The sequence below is a fragment of the Capricornis sumatraensis genome, chromosome 2 (genome assembly GCF_032405125.1).
Source record: "Capricornis sumatraensis isolate serow.1 chromosome 2, serow.2, whole genome shotgun sequence".
In the NCBI taxonomy this organism is placed as follows: domain Eukaryota; kingdom Metazoa; phylum Chordata; class Mammalia; order Artiodactyla; family Bovidae; genus Capricornis; species Capricornis sumatraensis.
In genome coordinates this window covers 131,102,112-131,115,913 of record NC_091070.1, presented here as the reverse complement: position 1 = coordinate 131,115,913, position 13,802 = coordinate 131,102,112, and the positions used below count along the sequence as shown (strand labels likewise).

At 38.1% G+C, this 13,802-nt stretch overlaps 1 protein-coding gene and 1 non-coding gene across 3 annotated transcripts in view; one reads left to right on the top strand and one right to left on the bottom strand.

Annotated features, from left to right (window-relative positions):
- MAGI3 (membrane associated guanylate kinase, WW and PDZ domain containing 3) overlaps positions 1 to 13,802 on the top strand; it is a 247,806-nt gene that overhangs the window by 94,378 nt on the left and 139,626 nt on the right. The gene's annotated exons all lie outside the window — the stretch shown is intronic.
- Positions 12,192 to 12,264, bottom strand: TRNAG-GCC (transfer RNA glycine (anticodon GCC)). The gene has a single exon. It is a non-coding gene; the product is annotated as a tRNA-Gly (tRNA).

Genomic DNA, 13,802 nt, shown 5'->3' with positions numbered 1-13,802 from the left:
GCATTTCCATCATATTTTATGGTATCCCCAATCCTACTTGTGAGGGGATAACATTTTTATTTTCTTACTTCAGTTCAGTTGCTCAGTCGTGTCTGACTCTCTGTGACCCCATGAACTGAAGCACACCAGGCTTCCCTATCCCTCACCAACTCCTGGAGCTTGCTCAAACTCCTGTCTGTTATCTCATCTTCTGTTGTCCCCTTCTCCTCCTGCCTGCAGTCTTTCCCAGCACCAAGATCTTTTCCAATGAGACAGTTCTTTGCATCAGGTGGCCGAAGTATTAGAGTTTCAGCTTCAGTATCAGTCCTTCCAGTGAATATTTAGGACTGATTTCCTTTAAGATTGACTGGTTTGATCTCCTTGCAGTCCAAGGGACTCTCAAGAGTCTTCTCCAATACCACAGTTCAAAACCATCAATTCTTCAGCACTCAGCTTTCTTTGTTGTCCAACTCTTATATCCTTACATGACTACTGGAAAAACCATAGCATTGACTAGATAAACATTTGTCGGCAAAGTAATGTCTCTGCTTTTTAATATGCTGTCTATGTTGGTCATAGCTTTTCTTCCTAGAAGCAAGCATCTTTTAGTTTCATGGCTGCAGTCACCATCTGCAGTGATTTTGGAGCCTAAAAAAATTAAGTCTGTCACTTTTTCCATTGTTTCCCCATCTGTTTGCCATGAAGTGATAGAACCAGATGCCATAATCTGAGTTTTTTGAATGTTGAGTTTTAAGCGAGCTTTTTCACTCTCCTCTTTGACTTTCATCAAGAGTCTCTTTAGCCATAAGGGTGGTGTTGTCTGCGTATCTGAAGTTATTGATACTTCTCCCAGCAATCTTGATTCCAGCTTGTGCTTCTTCCAGCCCGACATTTCACATGATGTACTCTGCATATAAGTTAAATAAGCAGGCTGGCAGTATACAACCTTGATGTACTTCTTTCCCAATTAGAAACCAGCTTGTTGTTCCATGTCTGGTTTTAACTGTGACTTCTTGACCTGTATACAGATTTCTTAGGAGGCAGGTCAGGTGGTCTGATATTCCCATCTCTTTCAGAATTTTCCACAGTTTATTGTGATCCACACAGTCAAAGGCGTTGGCATATTCAATAAAGCAGAAATAGATGTTTTTCTGGAACTCTCTTGGTTTTTCGTTGATCAGTGGGTGTTGGCAATTTGATCTGTGGTTTCTCTGCCTTTTCTCAGTCCAGCTTGAATATCTTCACAGTTCATGTACTGTTGAAGCCTGGCTTGGAGAATTTTGAGCATTACTTTACTAGCATGTGAGATGAGTGCAATTGTGCGGTAGTTTGAACATTCTTTGACATTGCCTTTCTTTGGGATTAGAATAAAAACACTTTTTCCAGTCCTGTGGCCACTGCTGAGTTTTCCAAATTCGCTGGCATATTGAGTGCAGCACTTTTACAGCAGCATCTTTTAGGATTTGAAATAGCTCAACTGGAATTCCATCACCTCCACTAGCTTTGTTTGTAGTGATGCCTTAGGGCATTACTTTCTTACTTCACTAGTCTTTTTTTATTCTCACATTTTGCATGGTGTTGAAAAACTGTAACTTGAAGATGTAAGGGCCAGTTGATTCCTTAGAATTACAGCAAATGTGAATTTTACCTTTTTCGATTATACTTCCAACTTTGGATATCTTAGTGTTTTTTTTTTTTCGTCTTTAACTATCCAAATGTATTAGAAGTTAGCATGTTTTTCAATTTAAAAAAATCTGTCTCTAAGATGACATCTCACATCCAGAAGTTACATAAACATCTTTCAACAGGTAATGAATGTCTTGATTTTTGATACACAAGATACAGTCACCATACTGCTTTGTTTTTCTGCCTCCAGTGCCCATCACAACACTTAGCACACAGCAGCTGTTTACTAAATGTTAAGTGAATGACTGAATGAAGAGACCCAGTTTCTCTTTGTAATGTGATATCATTTTTTTCTGCTATAGATAGGTTTGTTGTACAAGAGAGGGAAAATATGACTACTGACTTAGCCTGTTTGACACCCCAGAGGACAGAGAGATTTCCTGTCTTCCCATAGTTATTTACATTCAGGCTTATTGGAGGAACCTGGCCCTTTTGGACTGGTTAATACTCCTAAAAGATGACTGGCCACTCCTATGCCATGGATTCCATTCCTCGAAGGAAAGGTATAGGGAGCTTGAGCAAACCGAAATGGTAATTTTCACTGTCCACCACAAAGAGTAATTAGAATTCAAGTTCCAAACAAGTCTCCACTCTTTTAACCCCTCCTAATTTATGAAAAAATACAAATTGAAAAAAGAAACATGGTGTGTAAACATAAGGAATGTACATCTCAGTATTTTTGTTAAGGGGAAAATGAGATTCTGTGAAGTGATCGCAAAGAGTAAATCTTAAAGGCAAACACCCCACTTTCCAAGTGAGGGTCATAATCTCTTGGTCAGAGGATTAGAATCCATACTGTTTTTGGAGGCCTGGCTCATTTTCCCCACATACCCAAAGGTTCATTAAAATAGTAAATAAATGCACCTTGATGCTGTCACAACTCACCTTGTTTAGCTGTTCTTGCTTCAGGCAGTTATCACAGTTCCTAGTCTGCCACGCTGTTCTCATAGCTTTGGGGGAGGAGTGAGAAAGGAGGAGCTGGACCTTCTCCTGTGTCCGTAGGTCCGTTCTCTACGTCTGTTTTTCCATTGCTGCCCTGAAAATAAATTCACCAGTGCCATCTTTCTAGATTCCACATATACTTGTCAGTATATTTATATTTTTGTCAAGATATTTATATTTTTGCCACCTTGTTAATTCTTTCAGCTGAAGTCACAATAAAGTTTCAGTCATCACTAATGAATGGTATTCAGTTATCTTCATGCAAATTATGTCATTGTTGCACATGTGCAGTTTCTGTGTGTGAGAATGAGCAAAAGTAATTCTTAAGAAAATAATTATTCAAAGGTTGCCTATGAGTTGTATTTTTTTATATCATTGTTTCCCAATTATGGTCCCCGTTTTGTCTCAGTGAAAGTGAGTTTGCTCAGTCGTGTCTGACTCTTTGCGATCCCATGGACTAGATTTAAAAAATGCAATTAAGTTTTTTTAAAACCAAATATCTGTAAACCATAGCCTCCTGGGTATAGTTAGTATTGTAACTGCTACTTAGGTAATAGAAACTCAGTAAGTATTTGATAACATACTTTTAAACATTATACAGAAGAGCAATAAACTGCTAAGATAAAGAGCTATAAAATAAACTTAATCCTGGGCCTTAATTAACATGTTTATTTTTACATTTGGGTGGGACGATATCATCTACCCTCACAGCATTTCAAGTATGTAAATGTGCCCATGATTCAAATCACAAATATGTGTTTTGTGTTTTCAGTATAATTCTTGAGTCTATCCCTTCTGCTAATAACTTTCTTTCACTAAGACTAAAAATAAACTTTAATTAGTTAATTTTTAATGTTTTATTAATAGTTTGTTTAATAATTTTATAGTTTATTTTAATAGTGTTTAATATTTTATTATTTATTTAATAAATAAACTTTAATAGTTTATTTAATATCTTCCTGAAGTGCTTCTTTGACTGTTTCTCTTCTACGCTCTTGACAGATTACATGTCACACTCCTGCTTCAATGTCTGCAACGTCTCTATGCCGAGGAAAAATTCTAGGCCCTACCCTGAGCCTGGGCTTCCCAGGTGGCGCTAGTGGTAAAGAACCCCGCGCAGGTTTGATCCCTGGGTCGGGAAGATCCCCTGGAAGGAGGGCATGGCAACCTCCTCCAGTATTCTTGCCTGCAGAATGCCATGGACAGGGGAGCCTGGCGGGGTACAGTCCTTAGGGTCACAAAGAGTCGGACACAACTGAAGTGACATAGCATGAGCATGACATATAAATCCCTCACTGTTCTGGCCTCCGGCTAATTTACTGGTTTCATATCCTTCACTGTCATCCTCCCCCAGTCATCAAACTGTATCAAATTGCTTGCCCTTTCCAAACTTGCCTTCCTGATTCCATCTTCACATAGCGTTGTTTGCCCTGAGTGTCATTCTCTTATTGTTTTGTTTTTCAAGCGTCCTTTGATTTCTCTAGGACTCTGCATCGTTGTAACAGGTGTTTAGATCTCTGTTATTAACGTTTTGTTACAGTTGTTTATGTCTTTCCCACTAGATTAGGGACTTTCAAAGTGTAGACTAGTCATTATTTTTGTAATCCTCCTTTTTGTGCCCATGTGGTGCTGTCTTATAGGGATGTTTCCTGTGGCTTTGGATGTTGAACTAGGTACGGTTATAGGGCTTAAACTGGGGCTTCCCTGGTGGCTCAGTGGCGAAGAATCTGCCTGCAATGTAGAAAACCGGGGTTTGGGAAGATCCCCTGGAGGAGGGCCTGGCAATGCACTCTAGTGCATTGAGAACCCCTTGCCTAGAGAACCCCATGGACAGAGGGTCCTAGCAGGCTATAGTACAAAGGGTTGCACAGAGCCAGACACAACTGAAGCGACTGAACAGCAGCAGCATAGGGCTTAAACACTTTTTTCCCTGAAAGAATTTTTTCACTTGTAAAAAGATCTGAGGAATACAGTATCTCCTTTCCATCACATTCTTTCATAGTAGGACCTGTTCAGAATATTCTGGTAATTTATTTGTAGGTAGGGGGAGGTATCTTTAAAGTATGATCTATAAAACCTTGTTAAAATTTGCCTGGTAATAAATATTCAAAACTGAGTTAACAAATATTACAGCAGACTGACCATATACAAATACAAGTTGGGAAAGAATGCAGGAGTAGTCATTTTTTAATTGTGCAAACTCTCAAATTATGTCTAACTTTGTGCTTGTCCAGGTTATTTGTGTATTTTGTTTTTGCTTGAATAGATAATAGTGGTCAGATCAAAGCACCACATGTTGGTTACTTGGAAGCTGGTCAGTTGAAGCAGCTGGAATTTTCCCTTCTAAGCATGTGCATGCTTAGAGGGAGGGAAAAAAACCATTTTTGTTTTATATCATCTGGTTTGTTGTTTGCCTTCTTTCAGTCAGCAGTCAGTTTCACATTTTAAGTGTGACTGAACTTCAGTATTTGCTATACAAATCTTATAGGTGTATAACTTTTATTTTTATGTCTCTAGGTGATTAGTTTAGATTTTGATTCATGAAATGGCAGGTGTCTTCCCTGCCTCCTCAAGGTAACTATTTACAGGTTTATTACATTTTTATGTTCTACTGTCTGCATAAAAATTTGCCTATCACTGCATAAAAATTTGGTATATCACTACATTGAATAATTGCATTTGTCAGGCAAATGTTTATCCTAATACTTACCCCCACTCACAGAAAAAGACTGAAACATCTTCAGTAAAATCAAGTTAAATTGAATGTCACAAATAATATTGAAGGAAAAAAGGAAACCACTCCCAGCATGAAATATGTATTGAAGAGCTCCAAGAGTAGCTTTACTCTGTTGCTATGGACATGAGAGCTAGTTGTATTCACTACCTATCGCGGGGCCTGGCATAGATTGGGCACTCAACACATATTTAAATAAATGGATGTCTGAAAGCTGAGATTATTTTAATAGCAGAAATCCTGTTCCTACTTAGCATCTCCCTAGTTTTTGCTAAACTCTAGGGGTATTCTCTGATCTGAGGTCAAGTTAGAATAGTTTTGTTTTTGTTATAGTTGCTTTGCTCTAAATAGTTTTAGGCTTCTAAACCCTGTTGTTAGAATTTATAAGTGTATTAAGTAGTAACAAGAAGTGAGGTGAAAATAGTTCATAAGAAAGTCATGTATATATACACTTTCTAGGCAGACTTGGCCAGTCCTTCATCTTCCCTGTGCCTCAGTTTCTTTATAGATTTAAAGAACTGAATCAGAAATCTTTTTTTTTTTTTTTTTTACTGTAAGTGGCTAGATAGTAGCTTTATGATAATTAGTAAGAAAGGATATTTAATGAAGCTGATATTGGGCTATAAGTTACATGGTTTTGGCCCAATGGACGTTGAAATAATTGAGGAAAAGGCACCTTTCAGGAATACTGCTCTCAGTTCAGTTCAGTTCCGTCGCTCAGTCGTGTCCTACCCTTTGTGACCCCATGAATTGCAGCACGCCAGGCCTCCCTGTCCATCACCAGCTCCTGGAGTTCACTCAAACTCACATCGATCGAGTCAGTGATGCCATCCAGCCATCTCATCCTCTGTCATCTCCTCCTCCTGCCCCCAAACCCTCCCAGCATCAGAGTCTTTTCCAATGAGTCAACTCTTCGCATGAGGTGGCCAAAGTACTGGAGTTTCAGCTTTAGCATCATTCCTTCCAAAGAACACCTAGGACTGATCTCCTTTAGAATGGACTGGTTGGATCTTCTTGAGGTCGAAAGGACTCTCAAGAGTCTTCTCCTACCCCACCATTCAAAAGCATCAATTCTTTGGTACTCAGCTTTCTTCACAATCCAACTCTCACATCCATACATGACCACTGGAAAAACCATAGCCTTGACTAGACGGACCTTTGTTGGCAAAGTAATGTCTCTGCTTTTGAATATGCTATCTAGGTTGGTCATAACTTTTCTTCCAAGGAATAAGCGTCTTTTAATTTCATGGCTGCAATCACCATCTGCAGTGATTTTGGAGCCCCCCAAAATAAAGTCTGACCCTGTTTATACTATTTCCCCATCTATCTGCCATGAAGTGATGGGACCAGATGCCATGATCTTAGTTTTCTGAATGTTGAGCTTTAAGCCAACTTTTTCACTCTCCTCTTTCACTTTCATCAAGAGGCTTTTGAGTTCCTCTTCACTTTCTGCCATAAGGGTGGTGTCATCTGCATATCTGAGGTTATTGATATTTCTCCCGGCAATCTTAATTCCAGCTTGTGCTTCTTCCAGCCCAGTGTTTCTCATGATGTACTCTGCATATAAGTTAAATTAGCAAGGTGACAATATACAGCCTTGATGTACCCCTTTTTCTATTTGGAACCAGTCTGTTGTTCCATGTCCAGTTCTAACTGTTGCTTCCTGACCTGCACACAGGTTTCTCAAGAGGCAGGTCAGGTGGTCTGGTATTCCCATCTCTTTCAGATTTTCCACAGTTAATTGTGATCCACACAGTCAAAGGCTTTGGCTTAGTCAATAAAGCAGAAATAGATGTTTTTCTGGAACTCTCTTGCTTTTTCCATGATCCAGCGGATGGTGGCAATTTGATCTCTAGTTCCTCTGCCTTTTCTAAAACCAGCTTGAACATCTGGAAGTTCATGGTTCACGTACTGCTGAAGCCTGGCTTGGAGAATTTTGAGCATTACTTTACTAGCATGTGAGATGAGTGCAACTGTGCAGTAGTTTGAGCATTCTTTGGCATTGCCTTTCTTTGGGATTGGAATGAAAACTGACCTTTTCCAGTCCTGTGGCCACTGCTGAGTTTTCCAAATTTGCTGGCATATTGAGTGCAGCACTTTCACAGCATTGTCTTTCAGGATGGCAGCAAATTGGAGCTATAAAAGTAGCATGATTATAGTGCTGTGTAAACTACTTTTTTACATGTCATCTGTAATTAATGAAGTATAAGTATGGAAGAAGATTTCATTATTTGGAATGTATTGGAGTTCAAGTTACTATCTCCATTATACCCTTCCCCACTCCCCTCACCTAACTGTAGTAGGGTTTGAAATTCCTGGCTTTGGTCTATATGGGTGATAAATTTTAAAAATAAAAAAATTTCTCCTTTAGTAGTCTTTTATTTCTCTTTAAATTTGAAGATCATTTAGTTCTTTAAGGGAGAAAAGACAGTAACTTTAATTTGCAAATACTAAATGGATAAAAGAATGCCATATTTAAAAATCAATAAAATCAACCTTGTAGCTCAGTTGGTAAAGAACCTGCCTGCAGTGCAGGAGACCCAGGTTTCATTCCTTGGTTGGGAAGATCCTCTGGAGAAGGAATTGGCAATCCACTCCAGTATTCCTGACTGGAGAATCCCATGGACAGAGGAGCCTGGCAGGCTACAGACCCTTAGGTTGCAAGATTCGGACAAGACTTAGTGACTTGAGCACCACCACCAAGAAAAGAGTGGGCAAAAATGCTTCATATACATTTTTGGGACTGAGGGAATCATAAAAAAATTTTCTTGTATGTCAGGCGTTAGATTTCTAAATCAAAGTTGTGCTGTGTCTTGTAGATGTTTAAGCACTTTAATCTTCCATTCTGAAAACTGAAAGACTTACACATGAAATGTTAAGATCTCTATTTGGCTTTAATTATAAATTGCAGGCCCTGAAGAGAGCATAATTAACTCTATTACTGCAGCAAGCACTTAAAGATCTAAATACTTTGAATGTTCAGTTTGAAGATGACGGAGAAAACTGCCACCAAGCCATCCAAAGCTCTATGTTCTTTTTATTCTGTCTGCTTAGAAAATTATATTTGTTATTTTTGTAAGAAAGAGGAATAAAATATATTCACCTCAAAATATGTAAGAGGTTTATAGCCAGTTCTTTTTATTCTGTTCTCTTCAGAGTAGTCTGCTTAATGATGCAAAACATTTGTCCTCTTGTAGGTCTCTTAAGCCACAGATCCAAATCTCAAACATAAAATTTACCTCCAGGATATGAAAGATGGCAAAGAATTTGCTAAAATGTAAAATTTGAAGAACAAATAACAGAAATTTTCATACTGTAATACATTTTTGACATCTAGTAGTTCTGGGTCAGTACCCTGACTGCCAACCTTTGCCTGGTAGTTTAAAGCAGATATTATGTATCTTTATAAGTAAATCTGATGTGGATACTGTGGAGCTTTTCAGATAGGTGTTGATTTAGGGTCTCCTTTGAATTTGTGAGCTCTTCTCCTTGTAGCCCTGAAGGGTCACTGTATTCTAATGAATGTGTGGCATGATACAACTAGTTTGAGCTTCTTATAAATAAAGTTTGCATTAGCTGTTTAAATAAAGTTTCTCATTAGTTGAACTTTACAGTGGCAAAATAAAAGTATGAAAGGGAATTTTTTTTCCAATAAAAATGGCAAAGAAAATTGTGAAGTCTTTGCACCAGACTCTCAAGGCCTGATGTTACCATTTTGTTGTGATATTTGACTGATATGAGTAATGTTTGGGACTCTTTGATTTTTGTGACATGACACTTATTGAAATGGGATTTGTAAAGTGGTAGCATGGCTGGATGTAGAGTTTCGATTAAAAAGAATGAGAGAATGAAAGCTAGAAAGTAAATTTTACTATCTCCTCTCAAATATCTAAAATTAGTCAAGAACTTCATCACATGAAGAAACAAATTTTGCAACCTAACTAACATTGTTTTGTATTTATATATGACCTCCAAATGTGACTGGACTCTGAATGTATGCTTTGTGCTAGTGTGTGAAACCTTTTACATGATTATTGCACTGTCTCATTTAATCCTTAAAACAACCCTATGGAGTAGGTAATATCTTCATTTATAGATAGGAAGTGAGGGACCAGGGTCGCTCACCCAGGTATAAATAAACAACGGAGGCAAGATTCAAAGTCAGATTTTGTCTCATTCCTCCCATTGTTTCTCTACTTTACAAGACAAATGTAAAACAGAAATTTCATCTTTCCAGTGCCCTTTCTTTTAACCCTTTAATGGTTCCTCATTGCCTGCCAGGAAGATTTCCTTCTCCTATCATATCCTCCTTCTCCTATCATATCCTTCAGAACCTCTAAAACTGACTACTTCCTCTTTTGTGACCCCAAATCTATCTTACTGGCTTCTGTGATAACACCTGTAGCACACCTCCCGTGTTGCTGGTGGAGTGCAAGGACAACATTTTTCTGTCCCCAGTGAAAGTTCTTTCACGTTGATTGAATAAGTGAATGAATGAAGTTTTAGATTTATGGCTGTTGTTTTTACTTACTGTGTTCAACTTGGCTTGTTTCCTGTGCTTTGATGTCTTACAGTATGGCTTTATAAATTCAATAGTAGTAATTTTAAAATTTATGTAAGCAGTGGCTTTCCACTGAACAATATGGTTGGCCTTATGCTTAATTTCAGGATAGTAGTTGGGAAAAGGAGAGTAGTTAAAGTCATATCTCTGGAAAGAAACTTCGCTGTGCCTTTTCTTACATGTCTGCATATTTGTTGTTCAGTCGTCTGTCTGACTCTTTGTGACCCAGTGAACTACAGGGGTCACAAGAGCTCTCAAGAATCTTCTCCAGCACCACAATTTGAAATCATCAGTTCTTCAGAACTTAGCTTTCTTTTATGGTCCAGCTCTCACATCCATACGTAACTACTGGAAAACTGTAGCTTTGGCTATAGGGACCTTTATCGCCAAAGTGACGTCTCTGCTTTTTAATACGCTGTCTGTCAAAGCTTTTCTTCCAAGGAGCAAACGTCTTTTAATTTATGCCTGTATTTGGCATTGTTGCTCGGTCGCTCAGTCATGTCTGACTCTATGACCCCATGGACTGCAGGACGCCAGGCTTCCATGACCTTCACCATCTCCCGGAGTTTGCTCAGACTCGTGTCCATTGAGTCAATGATGTCATCCAACCATCTTATCCTCTGTCATCCCCTTCTCCTCCTGCCCACAATGTTTCCCAGCATCAGAGACTTTTCCAGAATCGTCTCTTCACATTAGGTGGGCAAAGTATTGGAGATTCAGCATCAGTCCTTCTAATGCTTATTCAGGACTGATTTCCTTTAGGATTGACTGGCTTGATCTCCTTGCAGTCCAAGGGACTCTCAAGAGTCTTGTCAGCACCACAGCTCAAAAGCATCAGTTCTTTGGCATTCCTTCTTTATGGTCCAGCTCTCACATCCATACTTGACTACTGGAAAAACCGTGGTTTTGACTAGACAGACCTTTGTTGGCAAACTAATGTCTCTGCTTTTCAATATGCTGCCTAGGTTTGTCATAGCTTTTCTTCCAAGGGGCAAGCGTCTTTTAATTTCATGGCTGCAGTCACCATCTGCAGTAATGTTGGAGCCCAAGAAGCCTGTCATTGTTTCCATTGTTTTCCCATTTATTTGCCATGAAGTGATGGGACCAGAAGCCATGATCTTTGTTTTTCGAATGTTGAATTTTAGCAGAATTATGTCAAAGTGAAATTACCATGGAACTTGTTATGTCAAATACATTTTCCTATGATAAGTAAAAGTGAGCATTGTGTATTGTCTCTAAAGATCTTAATCTAACCATTTTAATTTAAAAAGTAATTTATTTAGAATGTTATCTTATGTATTATATAAAATATGCCTATTCTAAGGGAATGAAGATCTAAGAATTCTTGTAAATGCTTATATGTAAATGGAAATATACAATGCAGGAAGCAGCTAAATAATTTTTGAATATATACTATCTCCAAATTTTATTTCTTCAGAGGAATGAATAATAGTTTGTTTTCTCCATTATTATTATGAGCACCACATCATTATAGGAGAAAAAAGGGAGAAGTGTTGATGCTTTCTGACTTAATCCTAATCCTATTTATGTAAACAGAAACAAAAGCATCAGGAATTTTTCTTTTAAAATGTAATCTTGAGTGCCAGAATGTTGTTCTAGAGGTATGTCTTTTGGGCTTTTCTATGAACTTTTGGAGGGTAGGGTGAGATGGAAATGAGATTTCTTAAGAATAATGCCATTACTTTGGAGGCTTGAGATCTGGTTCATAACTTAAAGTACGATTGAATTTCTCATAATTAATAATCTTTTGCTTCCTTATCCCATGAGGGAAGCCTATAATAACCATGGGATAGAAGTAATTATTGGAAAACACAGTCCAAAGTAAAAATCTTGATGATTTCTCTTAAATTTCTTTTGTCATTACTTTTTATGGAAATGTGTTAAATCTTTAATGATGTTCCTTATCCCAAAATAATGTTGCCACTGTCTGATGTAGCATGTTTGTGTCAGGGTCTTCAACACCACTTGTAGGTTTGGTGATTTGTTGGGAGGACTCTCAAGACCAAGTATAGAGTCCAACTCAGAGCTATAAATTTCCTTCTGCAAAAAAGGAAGGGTTTTGCAGAATGGTTCAGAGACTGAGGAAACTTGGTTCAAGCTCCCGGTGGAATCACACTGGATGCCCTTAATTTTTCTAGCACTGAGTTGTGACAACATGTGTGAACTATTGTATACCAGGGAAGCTCTTTAGATTTTCTTCCTTTTTTTTTTAAATTTTAATTATTTATTTGGCTGCGCTGGGTCTTAGTTGCAGCATGTGGGATCTAGTTCCCTGACCAGGGATCGAACCTGTGCCCTCTCCATTGGCAGCACAGAGTCTTAGCCACTGGACCACCAAGGAAGTCCCAGCTCTTTAGATTTTCAATGCCTGGTTTTTATGGCAGCTGGTCACATAGGCATCCTCTGCCAAACACCTACCAGAATTCTAGACTCCAAAAGGAAAAGCAGTAATTCACTGTGCACCACATTTTTTTTTTTTTAAACAGTTTAGACACAGTGAGGCATTCTTATCAGGGAATTGTGGATACCCTCTTGACATCTGAGTTCCCAAAAGAACTTGGGAACAGTTTTCTAAGGATAGCAGTCTAAGATCTGCTATATTATTAACTCTCTTCTGCACACATGCAGTGTAACTTGAGTGGTTGTAGGTAAATTTTGTCTATCATAATCATTATTGCTTTGAAAGATGATAGTAAATTCATGCCTGTTTTATGATAGCTAATGTCTGTGGTTTGAAACATGGTCAGTTCAGACTTCAACGATTCAACTTTTAGATCTGATGTTGTATTTTTAATACATAAAAATGATATGTTACTAAATGATCACAATATGAATCAATATATTGAGACTTTATTATCCTTAGTTCTTCATGCATAAGTTCCATGCACATGTGTAAGTTCCGCAAACGTATGAATGCCTGTTGTATACCTATTTTCGGTATTTGGGCTATAGAAACGAACCATCAGGCATGGTTCCTGCCCTGAAGGAGTCCATCTTCTAGCAAAGGTGATAGAAATGTAAACAAATAAACATAGGTAATGTTATTTTATTGAATTATATTTCATAAGAGATTTTAAAATATGTTTCCTTATGCTACTGTTTATGTGTCTGTGTATTCTTATAGACACTACTGTGTAGTTTTAAGATTGTTATTTAAAAAAAAAAATTTTAGTGTCCTGTTCTGAGTTTGGATTTTTGTGCTAGAGAAGGAGGGACTATATTTAATTATATAGTTTTAGGGGGTGATAAACCACTGTACTGGAACCTATTTATGTTCTGCCTGCTTACTAACATTTTTAATAACTAATAATTTTAGTAATTTTAGCTTAATGTTTTTGCGTCTAGGGCTAACCAGGTATCTCTTGCGCCTCTTGCATTGGCCAGCAGATTCTTTACCACTGAGCCACTTGTGAAGCAATATCTAATACTAGTCATAATTAAATTTTGATTTTATACAAACTTTTATATGAAAAGAAGTCAATTATCATTGTTTTCTGTTTCAGCCTGTTATTCCACCTCCATGTTATTCCACCTCCATGTCATCAGCCTTTTATTCTACCTCTACTCCTGCATTGAAAGTGAAAGTCATTTAGTCTTGTCCGACTCTTTGGTTCCATGGACTGTAGCCCACCAGGGTCCTCTGTCCATGGAGTTCTCAAGAGTACTGGAGTGGGTTGCCATTTCCTTCTCCAGGACGTGTTCCTGACCCAGGGGTTGAACCCGGGTCTCCTGCCTTGCAGGCAGATTCTTTACCATTTGAGCTATTAGGGAAGCCCTGGTTTTAATCAGTTTTGCTTTCTCTCCTATCATTTCTCTTTTCAATTTCACCACCTTAATATAATAGGCTTAGAATTTGTCTCCAGTCTGTGTTTCTCTTAA